Here is a 14,863-nt window from a genome sequence, read left to right on the forward strand (position 1 = left end):
ACCAAGTCTGGCCGTCCTCACGTGTAAGGAGCATTCTGGCTCTACTTCTTCCCAGACAGATCCCTTTGCCCCTTTGGTAGTCCGTGGTACCTCGAGTATGCTTCACCCGCACTGTAGTTCAAATGCATCGGTTCTTCTTTGGTCTTCCTTATTCAACGTCCAACTTTCACATGCGTATGAGGTGACTCAAAATACCATGGCTTGGGTTGGGCCCATGTTAATGATCTGTGTCAATTTGGTTAGGCCATCATTCTAAGGGGTTTGGCAAATCTTATGTAATCATCCTCTATCGTGTGATCTGATGTGAGCCATCAATCAATTTAAAAGGGAATCAACTTGGAGAAGGCATTCAATGACTCATCCTCTGACTTCCTCTTCTTGGGAGGTGAGCCTGCTGTCTGACCTGCAGATTTTAGAATCTGCCAATTCCCCAAATCCTGTGAGCCAGTACCTCTGTCTGACCTGCTGATTTGGGGCTCATCCACCACACTTTCTTTGCGTGTGTATAGATGGTATCCTATCACAGAGCTTTGTGCTTCAGGGCACATCTTAAAATGTCCTTCTTGGCAATGAAAGCAACACCATTGTTTAATTTGTCCTTTCTGACACGGTAAACCATACGATTATCTGCTTCAAAAGGGCCAGTACTCACCCAGTTTAGCTCAGGAATGCCTATGAGATTGATCTCTGTGCTCCTGTTCATTTTTGACAATTTCAATTTTCCTAGATTCATACTTTGTAAAGTCTACATTCCAATCATTAATAGATCATTTCAACTGTTTCTTCTCATTTTGAGTCATGCCTCACCAGCAAATGAAGGCCCCCAAGGCTTTACTTCGTGCCCATTGTTTTGGTCAACTATATTTCGAAAGGGTAGCTCCTCCCCAGTCGTATACTGAGTGCTTTCCAACTTCCAGCACTCAACTTCCAAATGCCCCTGATATTTATAAGGTGTCACGATTAATCCCTCTGAAGTGGACAGTCAGTACTTCTTTGTAGTCCATTCTGAGTCGAGGAACCCAGCTGAAATCTGTTCACCTGAGGGAGAAGAGTGGGAAGTCCAGAACACTTCATTGTGCTCGTGCTGAACTTGTATATGAACCAAGAGGCGGTTGTTCAAACAGAATGAGGGGATACAGAGTGGTCTGAAATCAGGAAAGGGGTGCATCTGGGTTGTGTTTTTTCCGTACTTCTTCAGTCCATATGCTGAGCCAATAATCTGAGAAGCTGGATCCCACGAGGAAGAACTTGGCATCAGGATTGGAGGAAGGCTGATTCACAACCTTCACTACACAGGTGAGACAACCTTGCTCACTGAAAGCAGGGAGGGTTTGAAGCACTTGCTAATGAAGGGCAAGGACCACAGCTTTCGGCGTGGATTGCAACTCAGTGCAGAGAAAACCCCAGTTCTCACCACTGGACCAGTAGGTCGCATCACGATGCACGGAGATTGACGTTGTCAAGGATTTCATCTTGCTCGGATGAACAATCAGTGCTCAAGGAAGCAGGGATCATGAAATCAAACAAAGTGTTTCATTGGGCAAACCTGCCGCAAAGCACTCCTTTCAAGTGATATGAAGCAAGGGTGTCACTTTGAAGACTAAGGTTGCACCTGGCCCAACCCATGGTGGTTTCAATCACCTCGTGTGCATGTCAAAGCTGGACCCTGAGCAAGGGAGAGCGATGAAGGAGGGAGGCATTTGAACGATGCTGTTGAAGACTGAAAGGCCCATGGACGACCGGAAGACACACAAAGCAATCTTGGAGGAAATACTCTTAGAAGCATGGCTGGCAAGACTTCAGCTCCCAGACTTGGGACAGGTGACCAGGGAAGACCAGCCCCTGGAGAAGGACATCACACTTGGGAAAGGAGAAGGCAAGTGAAACAGGAACCCCTGCCTGCGGGCTGCAGTCACGCTCCCACGTGACAATGGTGAAGGGGGCACCGGACCGGGCATAGGTGCAAGACGAGTCAGAATCAACTTTATGACACCTGACAACAGTGGCCTTCACAGTCGTACCAGCTATTTTCTAGAAACAAATCTCCATAGATTGATATATACACTCCACTGGTTTCATTGCTCCAGAGGACCCCATTGAAGACAGGTAGGCACTTATGGTCTCTGCCCTTTGCCCTGTTCCAGAGTTTGTGTGTGGCTAGCACAAAGGGACTGTTGAGATGAGTGAGAGGCCTCCACCTCTTCTCCAGGGAGCTAACCCCTCTTGCAGTCATTCACAGGAGCACCTGGAACCACGTAGAAACTCCGCTTTCTGTCTTCCTTTTTTACTTTCTACAATGACAGGGTTTTGTTTTTTAATCACCTTATTGGGGGTTCATACAGCTCTTATCACAATCCATCCATCCATCCACCCATTGTGTCAAGCACATTTGTACATTTGTTGTCATCATCATTTTGAAAACATTTTCTTTCTACTTGAGCCCTTGGTATCAGGTCATTTCCCCCCTCTCTCCTCCCTCCCTCATGAACCCATGATAATTTTTTTTTCATGTCTTACACTGACCACTGTCTCCCTTCACCCACTTTTCTGTTGTCCATCCCCCTGGGAGGAGGTCATTATGATTGGTTCCTTCTTTCTCCCCCGCCACCTTTCCCTTACCCTCCTGGTATTGCTACTCTCTCATTATTAGTCCTGAGGGGTTTATTTGTCATGGATTCCCTGTGTTTCCATCTCTTATCTGTACCCATGTACAGAGCATGTACATGCTCTGGTCTAGGGTAGAATTGGGGTCATGATAGTGGGGGTGGGTGGGTGGGAGGAAACATTAAAGAATTAGAGGAAAGCTGTATGTTTTCATCAGTGCTATACTGCATCCTGACTGGCTCGTCTCTTCCTTGTGACCCATCTGTAAGGGGATGTCCAATTGTCTACAGATGGGCTTTGGGTCTCCACTCCTCATTCACATTGATAAGATTTTTTGTTCTGGGTTTTGATGCCTGGTACCTGATGCATTGACACCTCATGATCACACAGGCTGGTGTGCTTCTTCCATGTGGGCTTTGTTGCTTCTCAGCTACATGGCCACTTGTTTATCTTCAAGCCTTTAAGACCCCAGATGCTATATCTTTTGATAGCCAGGCACCATCAGCTTTCTTCACCACATTTGTTTATGCACCCATTTTTCTTCAGCGATTGTGTCAGGGAGAGTGAGCATCACAGAATGCAGAGTTATTAGAACAAAGTGTTTTTGCACTAAGGAAGTACTTGAGTAGAGGTCCAATGTCCATCTGCTGCCTTACTACTTAACAAATAAATATATGTACATAGATCTATTTCCCTATTGTCATATATAAGTATATTTACATATGTGCATGCCTGTATTTAGACCTCTATAAATGACCTTTGCCTCCTGGCTCTTTCTTCTATTTCCTTTTACTTTCCTCTGGTCCCACTGTCATGTTCGGCCTTCATTGGGGTTTCTACAATGACAGCGTTGAGAATGTTTGCCCAGCCTATCATGTCCCCATTTCTGACATGCCTGTGGCCGAGTGGGCCCCTGAATCAAACTAGACATATTAGGGTCTCTCTCCCAAGAATTTGGAATAGTGAGTTCCTTAAAGAGTTCGTTGGGCTTCTTTGATGGGCTGACCTGAGGCGACGCTGGCTCAGAACCGGAGAAACTTCCATCTTCAGAGAAAGCCATTGGGCAGAGAACGGGGCAGATGCTAAGGAGTAGCAGTGATGAGAAACCCCCAGGTCCCAGAGAGAACTGCTGAGAAGCCAGCTTCCCCTGTTCCTGGTTCTGTGCCTGGGGAGGCCCCAGCTCAGAGGGGACCATGACCTCATTATCATTGCCCTCCTCCCACGAGAAGGGCAGCCTGTTGCCTGGAACCCTCCTGTGTTCTGATGTTATCAAGTTTCTGCAGAAGGAGCTCGCTCAGCCAGGTCTCGGACTGAGCTACCAGGGGAAGTCCTTGGTTATGCTCTGTGCTGGAAGAACCACAGTCCGGAAAGAGGGGAGGCTGTTGAAGAGGAACTTTCTTCTCTTTCTTGAAGGGATGGAGACCCTGGGCCTGGTGGTTACAGTTTGATGCAACTCTGGAAAGGACGAGACTCTAGGGAATACATACTTCTTTCATTTTCAGAGGTTCTCCTAGGTGCTGTGAGTGGGAGAGTAGAGACCTCAGCGGTCACTGGAGCCCTAGGCTAAACACAGGTGAACAGAGGAGGATTAAGACACCCTGCCTCATGTGAGTGAGTGCAATGGACATGCGACTGTCATGTTGTAAATGCTACGATAAAGAAGTGCACAAGCAGTAGGAGTCCCCCAAGAAGGGGAACCTAATCCAACCTGGGGGTGACAGAGAACGTTTCCTAGAGAGGAAACCATCTCTGTGGAGCAGGGGCCCAGAGGATGAGTGGGGTGATCCGGGCCAGGGGAGACAGCAAGAGCAGAGTTGAGGTGGAGTGTGCTGGGCGTTGGGAAGTACAAGTGTCTGAAATCGCTAGAGCATCCCATCTGGGGGAGGGAGAGGTGAGGAAAAGAAGGAACCAACTTGGGAGCCGGGGCTTCGTCCTACAGAGCTCTGCATGTCTCCCCTGCTCCATCATTTCTGAGCGTGCAAAAAGAGCTCGCATGTGTTGACGCTTGTTTAAGAAGACCTTGAGTGTCCAACAGTTAAGCCTTCTATTAGGAGCCCAAAGGTTGAAGTTCAGGTTCAAACTCCTGGCAAGGCTCTTTGGGAGACAGGCCTTAGGGATCTTTTTTGGAAGGTCACAGTCTTGAAACGGAATGGGGCCATTTTCCTGGGTGCGCGTGCTGTCGCCAGGCGGCAGGGTTGGTTCGATGATATGCATACGTAACATGTAAATGTGCACCATAGGTATGCTCATTGATAAAGCAGCATTGCGATCTTGATTTGCAAAATCACGATTCGCTGTTGTGTTAACTCGCTCAATGCTATCACAGCCTAATTTCCTTTTTATCTCTGTTGCGATAAAAATAAATACACACAGAGTTACAAATGACTCTGAAGTCCCCACGGCGCACACTGGAGAAGTGCTCTGGAGACCGACCGGGCGCCCCTGGAGAGTTGGGGGGGCACCATCTTCCTTCTTGGAGTCAGCCAGCTGTGTCGCTGTGGTTTGGATCAGGACAGTCACTGCTCTGGCCTCTGGGCCGGGTGACTCAGACCAAGAAACCTCAGTGCAGACCCAGGCTCTGCGTGGTCTCAACCTAGATTCAGAGAAGTCCCCCTACCTGGTGATTCCCACTCTGAATTCCTGGATGTGCATCACTGATGACAATTTTCTTTCTTTTTAAAAAGAAATTTTTAAAAACGCTGTATTTAGAAACGCTGTGTGTTCTGTTCCTCTTCCCTCTCAATGGCTGTGAGGCCGGGGAAGGTCTTGTACGTACCTGCAGAACATCACACAACACCTAGCAGAAAGGGCCTTGCCCTTCCATCCTCTGGAAGCTTGACCTTATGGTTTGAATATTTCAACCAAAAAATGTAGAATTCACCTAGGTTGCTGTCTTTCGGTTAGCTTTTTCCTTGAACAACGTGAGCGGAACTTCCTATCTGGGTTATCTCCTGTGCTGGACATTGGGCACAGCAGGAAAGAGGCAAGCTTTTTTTTGGGACCAGGACCACTGGGCCAGTGCATGGAAATGGCATGCCATCCAGGGGGGACTGGGTCACCCAGGGGCCTCCTTACACAAAAATAACAAGCCCTCCCCCCAGATAATAATATGTGGCTGTTAGGTGCCTTGTCGAGTTGGTCCTGACCCATAGCAACCCTATGCAAAGTGGAAGGAAACCCTGCCCAGTCCTGCCCCGCCCTCATAATTGTTCCTATGTCTGATCCCATGGTGGCAGCCGTGGGTACGTCCATCTCCTTGAGGGCCTTCCTCTTTGTCGCTGTCCCTCCGCTTGACCAAGCAGACGTCCTTCTCCGGGACCGATCTCTCCGACAACCTGCCCAGAGTACACGAGACGAAGCCTCCCCACCCCTGCCCCGAGGGGGCTCTGGTTGTGCTGCTTCCCAGACAGGTCGGCTGGTCTGTTTAGCAGCTCACGGTACTTCCGAGATTCTTCAGACGCACCACAGTTCGGACGCACCACAGTTCAGACGCACCACAGTTCAGATGCATCGGTTCCTCTTCGTCTTCCTTGTGCAGTGTCCAGTTTTCACATGCACACGAGGCCGTAGAAAATACTGTGGCTTACGTCAGGCATGCCTTAGTCCTCAGAATTATATCCTTACTTTTTCAAAATCATATAGCCACTATCATGCCATTTATGGGGATAACTCAACAAGGATTGCTACAGAACCATAGAATCCATGATTAAATGAAAATATCAAACTGTTAAGCTATTGTCCCCAGACATATCTTCCATCTGGGTCTATATGCTTCTGGAAGTGGGGCTTCTACTTCTCTAGCCCTTCCCCACAGAGAATTCTACATGCTTTGGTTGACCCCACATCAAATGAGCAGGTTGAGCATCCTTAAGGAATTCGACCCGTGTTCCTTTGAAATGTTCCTGGAGTCCGGGGAACAAGAGGAGCTCTGAAGGAACCAGATCAGGGCGGGAGGGAGTGGAAGGGCAAGGGTTCCCAGCAGCAGGCTGACGACAACCCTGGCTGAGCCAGGAGAATGAGCAGGTACATTGTTGGGTGCCCACGGGTTCCTGGGCAATTTGCCTTTCTCTCACTACTTGTTTTCAGTTTTTCTCAATTTCCTCACAAACCCCCATGATCATCCCGTATCCTTCAAGAAGATTGATCAAGATGGACCCTTGGGAGTCCCCCAAATACCAGTCGCCATCACTTTCTGAGCTGGCCTCTCTGTCTTGCATGTTACTGGCCTAGCAGATAAATTTTTTTTTTAATGTTTCAGGGAATGAATGCATACACGCCTTTACAGGGCAAGGCCCTTTCTGCTAGGTGTTGTGTGATGTTCTGCAGGTACGTACAAGACCTTCCCTGGGCTCACAGCCAATGAGAGGGAAGAGGAACAGAACACACAGTGTTTCTAAATACAGGACGAGCCCAGATCATGATAGATGTCAACAACCCAAGCTTGGAAGAGCCCCTGGAGGAAGACCCATTTAAACTGGGCCCTGAAGGGTGAATGGGAATGAAGAAGCACTAACAAGTATGTCCTGCTAATTATAGGAGGTATTGCTCTAAGAGTTATTTATAATGCCATTTAATCTTCCCAACGCTCTATGAGTAGGCATGATCTATCTCCTGCATGAGAAAACACATAGCTAAGTCACTTGTGTAAGTTTCCCGGACTAGGAAATGAATGGCTGCAGTAGGTGGCTCTTACACACTAAGACCAGGAGGGTGATAAATAAAGATAAGAAGGAGGAGCCATCCAAGAAGGGGAAATTGCTCATGCAAATGCCAGGAGAAGAAACAAGGCTTCTTTGGACAGATGCTACGGCGTGGGGGATTCTGTGCTGGACTGCTCACCACTAGCTCAGCAATTCAAATCTCTCAGTCGTTCCTCGGGAGAAAAACGAGGCTTTCTGCTCCCATAAGAATATGCAGCCTCGGAAACCCCCGGGGGCAGTTCTCTAAGTCCCGAGGAGTTGGAGTCTATGAATTGGGATTGACTTGATGGCAGTGGGTGGGTTTTATTTGGCACAACGACTGGCACTTCCAATAGGATACTCTGGTTACAGCAAGGAGGAAAAATGGCTGAGTGGGTGCCGGGAGCGGGGAGGGCGATGCGATAAGAGTTGAAGAGATAAGTGAGGAGGGTTTGCAGTAACCACAGATCTGAAAACAAGCTGCATTCAAGCAGTGTCGGTAGGGTGAAAAGCAGGGGGAAATTTCAAGAGCTATTTCCTGGGCGAAACAGACGGGGCCTCACGAGTACATCTGGGGGAAGACCATAGAAGAGGGGGCTAACATGAGTGAGGAAGGCAACCTGAGAGGAGGGGGTTGTAGGATTTGCCCCATCTGACAACCAGGGACCTTTTCATCCCCTCTGACTACATGCCCTTTGACTCAAGCATGCCCTTTGACCCAAGCACTGCTGGGCCCTGTGTCAGGTGGGCTCACCTGACAGGTCTCCCCAAGAGGCCCTGTCCTGTGGACGGTGGCAGCTTCTGCCATCCTTGTGCCCTGGCAGCACTTGCACAAGTCAACTGGTCAGTGCTGCCCCGAGGATCTCCCAGTAGGAAGTGCAGTGGGTTCCGACCATAGGGGGAAGTGATATTATTTTTCTGAGTCCCAGATATTTATTTTCCTCTGTAAAATGGGGAAGATACCTGGGAGGCAACATGGTCTTTTGGTGGGGAGGGGGCTGGAGAGACAGAGAGAAGGGGGTGAAATGAGGATAGGGGAAACCTCACTAGGCTCGGAGAAGGAATGAGTGGCTGTAACTGTGAGCAGGGCTGCGCACGGCGCCTGCCTTAGCACTCTCCCATCGTTCTCAGCCCCATCCTGCGGGTCCAGCGCTCTCCCATCGTTCTCAGCCCCATCCTGCGGGTCCAGCGCTTCTTTTCCTTTAGCAGGTGAGGAAGCAGAGGCTGAGAAGGGTCATACAGGGGCCTATCTACAGGGTAGATAGAGCCAGGGGAGACATTTCTCTCTCCATACCTTTGTCAGGGCAGGGACAAATTTGGGAATGGATATTCCGTCATTGTTGTGGGGTCCATGGAGTCAGGCCAGTTCATTGTGTCCCATGGATAACAAGACGGGACCCTGCCCTGCGCCGTCCTCACAACTGTGATGGGGGGGGGCCATGGTGGCAGCCACGCTGTCCATCTTGTCCTCTCCCCCTTTACTTGACCAAGCATGAGGTCCTTCTCCTGGGACTGGCCCTTCCTGATAACATGCCCAAAGGATGTGAGTGAAGTCTCACCCTCCTTGCCTCTAAGGAGCCTTTGATTTCTTCCCAGATGGATTTGTTTTTTCTTCTGGCAGTCCCTGGTATATTCCATCTGCGTTGCCAACCCTGTCATGTTCAAATATCCCCGTTCTCCTTTGGGGGTCTCTCTGGCATTCACATGCATACAAGGCGATTGGAAATATCATGGCTTAGGTTGGGCCACTTTAGACCTCCAACTAGCATCGTAGTCTTTCACACATTAAAGAGCTCTTGCGCATCCATATAGACCTCACTTATGCGGGAAGCAACTAGAAAACTGGACAGGATCATGGGGTTTCAAAAAGTTCATGGGGAAAATTCCATAATGTTTTCATTCCATTTTCCCATGAACTTGTTGAAGCTCCTTGTATATGAAATGACTGTTGCCACATTTTAAAATTAAACCTATGTATATATCTCTGCTACTATTTGCATGTGCTATTATAGAGGTATATATCTTTTTAAAAATCATTTTATTAGGGGTTGATACAACTCATCACAATCCATACATACATCAACTGTGTAAAGCACATTTGTACACTCATTGCCCTCGTCATTCTCAAAACATTTGCTCTCCACTTAACCCCCTGACATCAGCTCCTCATTTTTCCCCTCCCTCCCTGCTCCCCGCTCCCTCATGAACCCTTGATAATTTATAAATTATTATTTTGTCATATCTTGCCCTGTCTGACGTCTCCCTTCACCCACTTTTTTGTTGTCTGTCCCCCAGGGAGGAGGTCACATGTAGATCCTTGTAATCGATTCCCTCTACCCTCCCTCTACCCTCCCAGTATCACCACTCACACCACTGGTCCTGAAGGGATCATCCGCCCTGGATTCCCTGTGTTTCCAGTTCCTATCTGTACCAGTGTACCTCCTCTGGTCTAGCCAGATTTGTAAGGTAGAATTGGGATCATGATAGTAGGGTGGGGTAGGGGAGGAAGCATTTAGGAACTAGAGGAAAGTTGTATTTTTCATCATTGCTACATCGCACCCTGTCTGGCTCGTCTCCTCCCCGAGACCCCTCTGCAAGGGGATCTCCAGTGGCCTACAAATGGGCTTTGGATCTCCACTCCACACTCCCCCCATCATTCACTATGGTAAGATTTTTTGTTCTGATGATGCCTTACACCTGATCCCTTCGACACCTCGTGGTTGCATAGGCTGGTGTGCTTCTTCCATGTGGGCTTTGTTGTATATAGCTATATATCTTTTGAAAAATAAATGTTCTTTCTTCTTCTTGCCTTAACTTCTCTTAACCATCAAAGTCTGCTTCTTTTGGTGTGAAAATCACTTGTCTTATTTTTTTTTTAATTTCAGTAGTCTCAAATAGAATTTGTCTCTAGGGAATCGACTAACTTCATGTAGCACAATATCTTCCAATTTCATCCATGTCATGAGATGTTTGTTTCATGCTTATTCTTTAGGATGAATAATATTACACTGCATGTATAGGCCAGAGATGATTTATCCATTCTTCCACCGATGGGCTGGTTGGTGGCTCCGTCTGTTTACTATTGCGAATAAAGCTGCAGTGAACAGGAGTGTTCCTGCATTGCTCCTCTTCCTTTCTTTCTGTATATTGAGTGGAGAGGCGGCTGGGTCGTATGGTACTGTCCATATATTTTGGAGCCACGAGGGGCGTAGGATTGTAATCCCCGAGAGAAGTGCCACAGATGAGATTGTCTACAGCATCAGCCTGGAGGTCCTCTGCGCACTGCAGGGCTGGGAGGAGAATCCAAGCAGGCCACTGCAGTTAGGTGAGCTGCGAAGACGGGGCACAGAGTCTGGAGAAGCAATTGGTATTGTTGACCACCGACGGACTCAAACGTAAGGACAGTTGTGGGGATGGCTCGGGACCGGGCGCTGCTTTGCTCTATCGTCTATAGGGTCACCACAGGTCAGAACGGACTTGATGGCACTGAACAATCCCAGCAACATTGTTGTCAGTGGCTATTGCATGGGTCCAATTCATGGCAACTCCGCTTGCCAGAGAATAGAACTACCGGCCACGGGATTTTCTGACTGGAACCTTTAGGGAAGCAGATGACCACGTGTTCTCTTCCACAGTACCACTGCGTGGGAGCAGTAAGAATCTACACCACCCTAGAACCTTCGAGAGGCTGACACAGCTGGAATTTATGGGGAGAGTACTCCCCAAACAGCCCCTCCACTGGTAAGCTGCCCCCATAAAGGCTCCCACAGGACACCCTAGAGGGCAGTTCTACTCTGTTCAATCACGTCCAGGGTGGCTATGGGTCAGAATTGCTCATGGTGTTGCTGTGGGCCACTCAACGGCGCCCAACACCAACAGTTGGAGAGCCATGCAGAAAAAGAAACCCAGAAATCAGCACGGAAGCTGTCTTGGGTCTTTGGGTGAATACTCCTCTGTGAATGCTTGTGTTCAAAATCCATTCCATATCAGTAGACCCAGAAGTGACAAAGATGATACAGAGAAGGATTTTATAAATGTCTACATATCATCAAAGATTTAAAGGAAGCACTGCAATAGAAGACTTAAGAATGAACCAAATGTCTGAAAAGACAAATCTATTGTTACCAGAAGAAAAGAGATGGAAACCTCAAGTCTAATGTGTAGAGACTTACCAAGCTTGAAAATGGATCAAGACAAGGCGGGAACAAATCATCCAGAGGAGGAGACCATCAGCATGCGGATGTAACGGTGGCCGAAGACTCACAGTCATGCCACTGCTTAAATAGGACTGGGGCACAAAAGAGACTCTCACAGCTCCCAATGGGTGGCAGATCAATTCATCACAGTGGCAGGCGGGATTGTGGACGCAGGAGGGGGCTCTGGCTGGGGTGGGTGCACTACTGCAGATTAGGAACATTTACAGGACTGGGGCAGGGCCTGGATTACATTGACACAGGACATCATCGTGGGAACTTCGAGACCCAATTTACATCAAGGGCAGGTTCCTGAGAGCATCGGCCTTCAGTCTCGGACACTCTGTCTGAGAACACAGCCCTTTATGTTCCCAATCAATGGCCAGAAAGAATCTGGTGGAAGCTGACTGTGCAGAAACTCAAAAAGGATGAGAGAGGCTCCACTGTAAACTCTTCTAGAACCCCGCCGCTCAGAATTTAAACTCTAGAACACGAGAGAGACAGAGCACAGATTAGTGGTTACCAGGGATACGAAGGGGGTGTTGGTAAGAAGACTCATGTACAACATGTACAACAGTCAGTGGTCAGATTCAGCCGGTTCCCACTGGTTCAGTAGAACAAAGACCTCATTTTCTGTGGAGTTCGGCAAACCGGTTGTTAGAATGGCACTCGGAATCAGGGTTCTCTTGAAGGTGCAAACCACACGTTGACATCCCTCACTCTTTTTGAACCTTCCAGTTCACCTGAGCAACAGCATGTTCTCAGTGCCCGGAGTCATGTTTATTCTGTCCACGGGTACAAAAAATTACATGAAACTATGCTTGTCATATTTATTCATTGCATTAAATTCATTATACTTTTGATGAAGTCCTACATTTTCATTCCCTGGCGTTTGTTACTTCAGTCAACAAACTTATAGCAGAAAGAGGAAAAATGCCAGGCACCCAGAGGGGCCACACAAGCTGCCAGTGCTTCAGCTTTGCGTTACGTCCCCAATTCCCACCAGATACGAAGGATGCAATTCCTGAGAGTGTTCAAAGAGCTACTCATATTGCCAGAACAATTGCTGTCGGCTCGGCAGAAGTGGAAAGGGGTTTTCAAAGATGACCATAGTATGTACAGAGAAGAGAAGTCGCCGTATCTTTCTAATCTCTCAAACACAATGGTGATTGTCCAATTGGCCTCCCTCGAGAGCAGTGGTTCTCAACCTGCCTCATGCCACGACCCTTTATTACAGTTCCTTGTGTTGTGGTGACCCCCAAACCATAACATTATTTTTGTTGCTACTTCATCACTGTCATTTTGCTACTGGTGTGAATTCTCATGTAACTATCTGATACGCAGGATGTGTTTTCATTGTTACAAATTGAACATAATTAAAGAATAGGAATTAATCACAAAACAATGTCATTATATATTGTGAAGTATTTATTTCTAATGAGAAATCAATGAGATTTTGTCTTGAAGCATGGTATAGCATAAGTAGCAGTCTTCATGTGGGGTACTCGTATGTGGGTGTATCTGCATGTGAGCAGACCCGCCTGGAGACGGATAGAGGAGCAGTGTCTGGGTTCCTAAGACCATCGGAAATATGTGTTTTCTGATGGTCTTAGGCAACCCCTGTGAAAGGGTGGTTTGAGCCCCAAAAGGGTCGAGATGACACACAGGTTGAGAATGGCTGCTGTGTTGCCTACAACATGTCCTTGCAGCGGGGACAGCGGTCTGTTGACATCAGGAGTGGGGGGGCCTGTGGGCATCTAGACAAAGGCAAGGAGGAAACGCTCCCCTTTGACTTTGCAAGGTAGGGGTTGAGGACAGGAACTTTAAGGGCTACTTTCCATCTCAACAACTTGATATTCTTTAGAGGGCAGTGACCTAAGCCAGACAAACAAGATCCAGAAAAGTCCCCTTCATGTCCAACATGAATAAAACAGCCCGACTTTCCACATGTAGATACCCAAGTCTCAGCCTTTTCGATGGTGATGCTTTTGGGATTGGGACCGTGGCCAGACTCTGGACACCTCCTGTTCTTTCAGGAGGGAGATAAGCTGGAAAGAGTGTATGGGGTTGGGGCCTGGGCAGTGGTGGGCTCCCAATCATTAAATAAGTGGTTCACAACAAAAATAATTTTATGGTTGGGGGTCACCACAACATGAGGAACTGTATTAAAGGGTCACGGCATTAGGAAGGTTGAGAACCACTGCAATAGAGAATATATACATGAGATAGTTAATGTTTATTGTGCCAACCTGGCCGATAAACACATGTGGGGTTAATTGAAGGGCAGAGAGATAACTGGCTCAGTGAGCCTCACCTCTCTAGTTCTCAGGTCCCTTGCTTTGTGATGGTCAGACCAGGGTGCAGCTGCCTTAGCCAGTTCCCTGCTTCAGCTGGCAAGGCTCACTTCCTGCAAGACATCCCCAAGGAGAAGCTGCATGGGCCTACCCCAATGCAGCCCTGGGTGCTGGAGCAGCCGTGTGGAGATCCCTGCCAGCACTGAGATGCTTACACATTCACTGACTCAGCTTTCCTCCTACAGTCGGCATCATTGTCTCTGTTTTGTGAGATGGAGGAGGACTTTGTGGATTGATGTCGGACATATGGGTTAATGTTGGACTTCTGGGCTTGGGCAGCACCAGGTTGGGATGTTTTCTTGATGTGCACTTACCCTTTACTTAAAGCTCTTTCTTTACATGAGTTTCTATGGATTTGTTTCTCTAAAGTACCCAGACTAACACAGGACATAACTTAGAGAGAGTTATATGCTTTGTTATTTCTCACTGCCATCTAGTCGGCGCTCATTCTGAGTGATCCCCCGTGGGTTTCTGAGAATATAACTTTATGGGAGTAGAAAGTCCAGTCTTTCTCCCTCAGAGCTGCTGGTGGTTTTGAACTGCCAACCATGAGGATCGCAGCCCAACAGGTAACCACCACACCATCCAAATAAGTGATGTCAAATCTCGCCGTCCTCCCTTCTCAGGAGTGTGCATGCCTTCTTCTGGCAGCCAAAGCCGGGTCTGTATGCTTAGCCAACACCACCGATGGGACGCATCAACCCTCCTGCAGTCCCATCTAGAAGAACGGAAGAATGCGATTGCAAGGAAAGCGAATTCCCTGGGGGGTGGTTCTGACTGAAGTTTCAAATGTGTCCCACTCCAAGTGTGCCAAAAAAAAAAAAAAAATCAAGCCCATGAGAGCCTTACAAAAAGCCAGGAACTGACACCCCCATAAAAGACAAAACCCAAATACGCTCCCCTTGACTTGACCGACAGGGGAGAACTACCCCTGAATAGCTCGTTAGGGGAGTAGAAAGCTTCATCTTGCTCCCACAGCTCGTTAGGGGAGTAGAAAGCTTCATCTTGCTCCCACGGCTCGTTAGGGGAGTAG

The sequence above is a fragment of the Echinops telfairi genome, unplaced genomic scaffold (assembly GCF_000313985.2).
Source record: "Echinops telfairi isolate 266 unplaced genomic scaffold, ASM31398v2 ScPeMD7_18;HRSCAF=68, whole genome shotgun sequence".
NCBI lineage: Eukaryota > Metazoa > Chordata > Mammalia > Afrosoricida > Tenrecidae > Echinops > Echinops telfairi.